Source organism: Orcinus orca, chromosome 15 (genome assembly GCF_937001465.1).
Source record: "Orcinus orca chromosome 15, mOrcOrc1.1, whole genome shotgun sequence".
Classification (NCBI taxonomy): domain Eukaryota; kingdom Metazoa; phylum Chordata; class Mammalia; order Artiodactyla; family Delphinidae; genus Orcinus; species Orcinus orca.
In genome coordinates, this window is record NC_064573.1 from 72,662,640 (window position 1) to 72,672,277 (window position 9,638).

The following is a 9,638-nucleotide window of genomic DNA, read 5'->3' on the forward strand; positions in this document are numbered from 1 at the left end:
TAACGTGCGTCATTACCTCAGTGTAGCCCCCTAACAGAGTAGGTACAGGGATTTTACAGAGGAGGAAACTGAGGCTCTGAGAGGGTAAGCAACTCGCTCAAAGTCACACAGCTAGCAGGGACAAGATTTGTGGAGTGGGAGCAGGGTGTGGCCAGTCAAGCACTTGGTGCAGGTGCAAATTTTAAGGGGATGTCAAAAAACTCAAGATGAAATCAAGATGAAAAAATATTTTTATATACTCTATTAAAAATTCAAAATTAATGCAAAACCCAGAAGAACTTAAAAGAAATGTCCACACAAAAATTTGCCTGCGAATGTTCTCAGCAGCGTGATTCACAAGAGCTAAAAAATAGAAAAAACATAAATATCCATCAGTGGATGAATGGATAGAAGAAATGTGGTCTCTCCGTGCAATGGCATGTTATTTGGCCATAAAAAGGAGTGAAGTCCTGATTCATGCTACAGTAGGCATGAATCTTGAAGACGTCATGCTAAGTGAAAGAAGCCAGACACGAAAGGCCACCTATTGTATGGTTCCATGTGTAGGAAGCGTCCAGAGCACGCAAATCCATACAGACAGAAAGTAGATGCGTGGTTGCTGGGGGCTGGGGAGGTGGGGGTGGGCACACGGAATGGCTGCTTAATGGGTCAGGGTTTCTTTGGAGATGATGGAAATGTTCTAATATTGATGGGGTGATGTTACACAACTCTGTGAATTTACTAAAAACCACTGAAATTTGCAGTTTAAAAGGGCAAATTTTATGATCTATGAATCAATAAAATATACTTTTTATTAGTTTGAAAAATTAATGCCAAAAATCTGTGATGAACCAAAAATATCAAAATGTTAAATAAAGGCAGGTTCCAACCCTCACTCACCTCCTACTAATGCCAGTCCTAGGCAAAAACTCATCCCTAACCCCCACCCTTCCCTCTTCCGGTAAGAGCCTGGACAAAAATTCCTGCTGTCTGTCCCCTGGGGTGGCCCTAAGCTCCCAGAACAAGGGGTGTGCACCATTGCCTGGAGTAGGCAGGGTGGTGCTGAGGGGCTGCCCCCAGGCTGGGGCATCTCTCAGGGGTCTGCAGAGGCAGGGTCATGCTTGGCAATGGTGGAAGGGAGAAGGTGCCCTTGGCCAGAAGGCCCTCCCTGCAGGCCAGGCTAGGCCAGCAGGGGGAAAGGGGCTTCTTCATTTTTGCACTCACCTGACACACTCAGCAGCTGTGAGGCCCGTGCGGCCACTGAGCACTTGAAATGTGGCTGATGCCTCTGGCTGAAATGATAATATTTTAGATCTATTGAGTGAAAGTTTTTAATTTTAAAACCAAATACTTTAAAAATTAGAAAACTTAATTTCACCTGTTTCTTTTTACTTTTATAATGGTACCACTGGAAACTTTTGAATTACATTTGCGCCTCACATTCTATCTCTATTGGACAGCACTGCTCTGTAATTTACTTACACGTATGATGTTTATTATTTATGGTCTGTCTGCCTCTGCTAGAGTGTCGGGTCCCCCACCCCCGCTCCAGGGCAGGGCTTTTGTCTGTCTTGTTCACTGCTGTATTCGCAGTGCTTAGTATGTTGCCTCATCCGTACTTAGTAGGTGCTCAGTAATACTTGTGGAATGAATAAATTTCATTGCACACCGCCCAACGTATACTTAGCTCCACACCAGGCTTTAGTAATGTATGAAATGCTCAGAACCACTCTATGAAGTAGGCACTGTTATTCCCAGAGCCCGGCCCTCTGCACAGGATGATGCTGGCAGTTGCCCCATGAGGAAGTGGGCCCCCCACATTGCTCTCAGTGCTTCCCTTCTCCTCTAGCACAAGTAGCTTTGGGGTCAGGCAGCTCACTACTGGGGGCAGAATTCTCAAGTCCAGCTAAAGGACAGGGAAGATGCTGCATGCTGTCCCTTCGCAGTTTCATGGCTCTCCTCCTTGCTACCCTGTCCAGGAGACTGCTTGCTGCCTGCAGCTGCCCTCGGAGACTTTCCTCTAGAAGACGGAGCCAGACAGGGTGGGGCCTGGGTACTTTGCACAACTTTTGGGCTCATTGACTGCTGGGTCCCCCCTCCCCCGCCCCGGCAGCCAGGTGGTTGAACTGGTGACTCCGGGACTGAAGGTGGATTTAGTTGGGAGGAGAACAGTGATGTGGGGCGGGGGGAGCCTCTAGGGTGTCTAAGGAGAGAGACCCTCAGGGTCCAACTTCAGCTCCAGTACACACAGAGGCTATTGTCCTGGCCCCCACCCCCACCCCGACTAGGGCTCCCTCTGAAAATGAGAAGGGTGTCGGTTATTGATACTTGGCAACAGACAATGGAAACGGCAATTCCAGCCCCCAGCCTGCCCTTCCCCACAATCAGGGGACACAACTAAACAGACTCAGAGGTTGGGAGAGGCATTTTGCCTTCTTGAGAATCACTCAGGACCTAGTGTGCGTTTCACGGGCCCCCCGCAAACACACTCCAACCCCGCACTGGGTGGCCTCAGGCACTGAGTTCGCCTTTCATGACTTATTTATAAAACAGAGGTGTAGATCTCCTAGGGTTGCTTGAGACAACTTTGTACACCTGATGCAGAGATTTGTTGGGCTCTACACAACTGCTCAAACTTTGGAATTAGATTGGACATGACCACCTTCATTTCCTGTTCCACAATCATTTTTGCATGATACCACTTTTTTTTTTATTAGAACAACTGCCATAAACCCAGCTTCACAAAGTTATGACATCATCTAACATTCAAACTGCAAACTACCTTGAGCTAGCGCAAGGTGGCCGACAGATGTCGCTGTGTTCCTTTCAAAAATCCTCTAAAATATTCTGCGGCTCCTCGAGGCGTAGTTTGGGAACTGCGGACCTAAGGGATGGTCTTGGACACAGAGGGTGTTCAGTAAAACGTAGTTGTGAACTTTATCACCATTCCCGCCTACTGAGTGAGCAAATGTTTGCAAAACCGAAGTTCTGGCAAGGCACAAGTCTTCTCCTTGGCCTTAGGAAGCGGTGCAAGAGGGGTGCCCTGTCAGCCAATCTCAGGGCTCTCTTGGAATTTAATCGCCAACCCTACCACCCCACCACCCCCACCTCGGGGCTCACCTGTATTCATACTTGGACTATTCTTCCTCCCAGCCCCACTACCTTTAACCTTTTAACCGTTTAACATTTATTGAGCAGTCGCTGGTATATGCAATTTTCATGCTTTTTCTCATTTAACATCTCAACAGCCTCATGAGGTAGGTACTTTTAACCCCATTTTACAGATGAGGAAACTGAGGCTCTAGGAGGCTATGTAAACTGCTCAGCTAGTGCTTGGCAGAGCTAGGATTTGAATCCCGATCTCCCTGATGCCAGAATCCAAGCCCTTGACCACTATTCCACACTACCTCTTTTGGGGAGGCAGTTCACTCTCACTAAATACTTGTTACTATTATTTTGTTGTCATCGTTGTTTTGTTGTTCTGGTTAAGCGTAACTCTGCTCATTGGACTTGTCACCTTTGTGTTGGTTTTACAGATGAGGAGACTGAGGTGCTGAGGGAATAAAAGAGTGATTAAAAGCCAGACTGCCTGGGTTTGAGCCTGGCTCTGACATTTACCAGCTTTGTGACCTTGGGCAACTTGCTTAACCTCTCTGTGCCTCAGTTTGCTCTTCTGTACAATGATAATGAAAATGCTATCTGCCTCATGAGTTGTTAGGAGGATTAATGAAGTAATACACAGAAAGCACTGTGCCTGGCACATTGTAAGCACTCCCCACTACTGAATGATAATCATTACCTGATTACTAAAACAGCCGTTCCACTCCCATTACCCAGGCTGAGTTTTCTTCGTTTGCAAAAGTTCTCCACATAAGAGTCCCTGCCACCCACTTTATTTGACTCTTAAGCCCCGCCTACTCTCTATCCAGTCACACTATTTGCCATCTCCAGAGCATACCTGAAACTGTGTCCCATCTATGACTTTTGCACAAGCTGTTTTTCTGGAGACCCTCACCTGTGAACCTCAAGATCCTCCTGGGTCTCCTCCTGATCCCTTCTCCTTCTCACAGCAACATGAACCTTCACTAGCCAGCCTTCCCTAACTCACTGGAGCAGGACCAGCAGCAACAGAAAGCCTTGGGTTGAGGATTAGAAACTCAGATTCCTGACTCCACACTCAAAGGGTTCCTTTAGTAGATCTGGGGTGAAGCCCAAAGTGTGCACACTCCTTGCATCAAAGGGCAGAGAACTGAATAGTGTTCTCTGCAAATCAACAATAAGTGTGGTTGTATGTATATGTTTGAGAAAGATGTGAAAGGACATACTCCAAGCTGTCAACATCAGTTCTCTTTGGCAGAGAGGAATGCATAAAGAAAAACAAAAACAATAGCAGGAGGAGAGGAAGAGAAATAAAGAAAAGAAACCTCAAAAAAATTGTAACTCCACAATATCTACAAGGTAATAGATATTAACTAAACTTATTGTGGTAATCATTTCACAGTATATATGGACGTATATCAAATCATGTTGTACACCTTAAACTAATACGATGTTATAAGTCAACTATATCTCAATAAAATTGGGAAAAAATTAGTTTATGATGATGGTTGCCCAACTATGATAATATACTAAAACCATTGAACTGACACTTTAAATGGGTGCCATATGGTGTATGTATTATATCTCAGTAAAGATCTTAATAAAAAAGAAAAGGGGACTTCCCCGGTGGTCCAGTAGGTAAGACTCCATGCTCCCAATGCAGGGGGCCCGGGTTCGATCCCTGGTCGGGGAAATAGATCCCTCATGCGTGCTGCAACTAAGAAGTCCACATGGCACAACTAAAGATACCGCAACTAAGACCCGGCGCAGCCTAAATAAATAAATAGATATATTAATAAAAAAAACACTAAAAAACAATGGACCTTCCCAAGCTTAAAAAAAAGAAAGAAAGAAAAGAAACCTCGATAAAATATTGCATGTATAATGAAATGACTGGGTGTGTATACGTGTATCAGTATAAACCACAGTGAGCCATGTGGAAAGATGATCTTCAAAGGTATATTTGCAGTTATTGCTAGGTGGTAAGATTTCAGGTGATTTTTACTTTCTTGATTATCCTTGTCTGTATTATTTGAATAGTTTAACATGAATATTTATTTTCATAGATATAAAATAGAAAAACAATATTATTTTTATTTGAATGGTACCTCCTCCCCACCCCCCCAATGAGCCAGATTCCCCAGGCTATCGTGATGCCCACAGTTCTGTCCCCCATCTCAGGTGTTTGTCCCTGGACCCCCACCTGGCTGTGAGCCACAGATGGCAAGAACCATGGTATCTCTATCCCTGGGCGCCCAGGGCTCCCAAGTGCTATTACCTATGCTAGTGGAGCTCCAGACACAGCTCATGCTCAGGAAATAGTTGCCGGATGGAGCCCCATCCAGTGTTTCTGAATGCATTTCTCATGATTTCCTGAAGATGTCTTGTCAGTTCAATTAGATTGTAAATTCAGTGAGATCATGGAGAGCCTTGGCCTTCCTTTTACTCCCCTTGGCCCTGCCCAGCTCTGATCTGGGCACATAGTGACCCCGAAGGGTAGAACAAAGACTCGAGGCAGGAAAAACACCTGAAGGAGGAAGGGACCAGACAGCCTGGGAGTGCCTTCGTCCGTTTTATTGTCATCCTCTTCATCGACAGCAGAGGGCACTCTAATTCCACGCAGCAAAAGTTTCCAAATCTGACTTATCTTTAGAACTCCGGGTCACCAGGGCAAACAAACATACACCACCACCAAAAAAAACAAAAAACAAATCCAAGGCCCCACCCCCATTTTCTGAATCTGCCTCCTTAGCAGAAATACCGGAGGATCCCTCCTTTGAACAAACACCTCAGGCAGTTTTCTCAGGATCAAGCAAGTTGCAGAAACTCTGTCTCACACAGCCCTCTAGGTGTTTACAGGATTAAAAAATGTGGTTTTGTGGTTTTGATAAGCAGAAAGCCCAGAGAGACTTACAAGGGTGTGAATCAAAGTGAGCAAACAAATTCTTTAGCCAGGATGTCACACTTCCGCCCCAGGGCTAGGTGATGGTGCTGCCCAGAAGGCAAACTATTACAAGCTTTGCTGTTGACTCTGAACAAGTCCCATAACCACTTTAAACCTGGTTCCTCATTTGTAAAGTAGGGACAACGTGGGCCTGAATGGGTTGTTGTGAGAATTCAGTGAGATAAACTGCAGTTGTGTACAGAAAGCAGGCATTTGGATAAATGTGAAAATAGCTAGTGAAAATAGCTAGTTTTTGAGCACCTACTACCTGCCAAGCCCTACATAAGTGTTTTACATTTATTTGCTCCTTTAACCCTTGCAGGAACCCTATGAGGAAAGGTCTGTTATTCTCCCCATTTCACAGATGAGGAAACTGAGGCACAGAGAGGTTAAGCAACTTGCCCATTGTCTCCCAGCTAGGAAGTGACAGAACTGGAATTTGAACCCAAGAAGCCTGGCTCCAAGCTGCAGGATGAACTAGCCCCATGGGAACAAAACTATAACATCTTTGGTTTTTTTGTTTGTTTTTGTTGTTTGTGGCCGTGCCACGTGGCACACAGGATCTTAGTTCCCCGACCAGGGGTCGAACCTGTGACCCCTGCATTTGAAGGGCAGAGTCTTAACCACTGGACCACCAGGGAAGTCCCGACAACATCTTTTAGGAATCATGAAAATTGACCCTTGGCTTCCTTGGGGAAAAGTAGACCACCCAGATGAGTGAGTCCAAAAATTAGCTGAGGGGCCAAATACAGGTGCAGGCTGCCGGCTGGGATTCCTAGTCCTACAACTTTTCTCAGATTGGCTTACGCACATCTGAATTCATGGGACCAGGAAGTGCTTGGTCTTGCTAAAGCTGGTCCCCGTTGGAGGACTTCCGACTCACTCCTGGACTAGTGTCAATCAGTTGTAGCCTCAACATAGGACATGGGTAATTCCAGAAAGTTGTGGCTTCTGGACACCACCCACTGGAAACAAGGCTTTTGTGAGGATACAAAGGGACAAGAGGGAAATCAAGCTGAACTAGTGTCCTCGGTACCTGGCATTGGGGTCATGTCCACTCACGTGCGTGGCTTGACTCACAAGTTATTGATAATCCCAAACAAGCTAACAGAAACCAGGCAATCATGTTTCTGGATGGAGAGATGCAAAGGAGCCTGGGAACACTTTCTGGGGATGGGAAACCAGAGCCTGGAGGACAGGGTGGGATGAAGGCTTCGCTTTTGTGCAGCTTCGTTTTTACACCCTGAGCGAGTTGGTCAGGGTCCTGGCAGGATACAGCTGGCACTCTCTCAAATGAAATGATGCAGCCAAGCTTTCCTGCCGGGGCTCTTTACCAAAGTGGGAGCAGATGTAGGGAGACCCAAGGGATGGAGTGTCCGGGGTGGGGCTAGGGCCAGTAACAGTGGGGAACTCTTGGCAGGCCTGGGCCTGGCTGGGTGAGGGCTGGGATGGCCACCAGTGCCGTGAAAAGGGCTGCCCTGGGAGGACAGGTGACTCAAAGCCTGGAGGCGGGGAAGGGCAATACACACCTCCACCTCTGCCTCGCTCCAGTCCAACCCTCCAGTCTCCTGCTGGCCTCTCCACTTGCTGAACCCAACCACCAGGCAGAGATGGGGGCGGGGGAGGGGGGGGGGACTCCGCGGGCACGGAGCAGGGTGGAGACGGGCAGAGAGCACCTCTGTGGAGCAGACCAGACCACTGAGCAGTAGGCATAGTTATGGAGATATGGGGATGTAATGAGAAATATATATTTGGTCTTCATAGAGCTCCTAAACTCTTGTAAAATTGAGTGAGAGCAGAGCCTCTTCTGTTATACCATTTGATCTCAGTCACCATTCCTCACATAGAGCTCCTAAGACCTTCGAACCCCCAGAGTGATTAAGAGCGTCTTTCTGTTTGTTAAGGAGGCCATTGATGACTGGGGGCTGCAGGGAGTCCTCACCAGAACCAGAAAGACTGAGGCATGATTAGAGTGTTAGAACCTCTAACCTCTACGACCTCTGGGGAGGGTAGAGGGGCTAGAGGTTGAGTTAATCACCTATTGCCAGTGATTTAATCAATCGTGCCTATGTAATGAAATCTCCATGAAAATCCTAAATGAAAGGGTTGGCATTCCTTGCACTTGGGAATATATTCATGAGCCCGGAGGGTGGTACACCCCTACTCCACGGGGATAGAAACTCCTGCACGTGGAACTCTTCTGGAACTCACCTATGTACCCCTTCCTCTGGCTGGTCATTTGTGCCCTTTATAATATCCTTTATAATAAACTGGTAATTGGGACTTCCCTGGCAGTCCAGTGGTTAAGACTCCTCACTTCTGTTGCAGAGGGAGCGGGTTCGATCCCTGGTCAGGCAACTAAGATCCTGCATGCCGCGAGATGCAGCCAAAAATAACGACAACAACAATAAACCGGTAACAGTACGTAAAGTGTTTCCCTGAGTTCTGTGAGCTGTTATAGCAGATCATCCAATGTGAGGAGGGGGTCAGGGGAGACCCTGATTTGTAGCCAAGTTGCAGAAGCATCAATGCCCCAGTACCTGTGAACCCAACACTTGTGACTGGCGTCTGAGCTGGGGACCATCTTGTGATATGAAACCCCGAACCTGTTGGGTCTGCGTGAACCCCGGGGGTTAGTGTCAGAACTGAATTAAAGGCTGAGGCTTCTAAAAGTCTCATGCAGGGTGTTCCCTGGCTGTCCAATGGTTGGGAATCGGCGCTTTCACTGCTGTGGCCTGGGTTCGATCCCTGGTCGGGGAACTAAGATCCCACAAGCTGCACAGCGCAGCCAAAAAAAAAGTCTCATGCAATACTTCTACCTACGGTTCATTGAACTAAGTGCAGTCACATGGCCTTGCCTAGGTTTGAGAGAGGCTGGGAAGTGTCTTTATTCTAGGCAATGAGAGCTGGGTTCTACTAAAGAAAACATGGGAAGAATGTATATTAGGAATGTAACTGGCTACAAATGATAATAATAGCATCTCATTGAGCACTTACTATGTGGCAGACCCAGTGCTGAGCACTTAATAAGTGTGGTCTGGTCAAACAAGATTGCCCTCTTGTAGCCAGGAAGACACACACACACACACACACACACACACACACACACACACACACACACACACACACACACACACACACACACACACACACACACACGCCTCTTGGACATGGCCCCTTCACTGTGAGCCATTGATGTGAGAAGTCTTTGTGACCCAGCAGAGAGGGAGGGGTAATATTCCCTTAGCATAATAAGGTCAGGATTACTGGTTCTCATGAAATTAAATCAAAATCTGTACCAGGAAGAATATGAGTGTTCCACGTAAAAGATAGGGGGGAGGGATGTTTTCAAAAGGAAATTAATCTTTGTGGTTTGAGACGTGTTTGATTTTAAATACATCGAGAGAGAACCAGCCACTACCCGGCAATGGAAACCCCCTCTCCTCCAGCCCAGCCCATCCTCCCCACACCTGCCCCCAGAGGAGTCAACAAACGATGAGACCAAAGTCCCTCTGTCCCCCTCTGCGCGTCAGCAGAAACTCGGAGAAGAAAGACTTTTAACAGTCAGCAGAATCCGGGAACTGTGTACTTAGCAATTTACAAAAAGGGGCTTCAT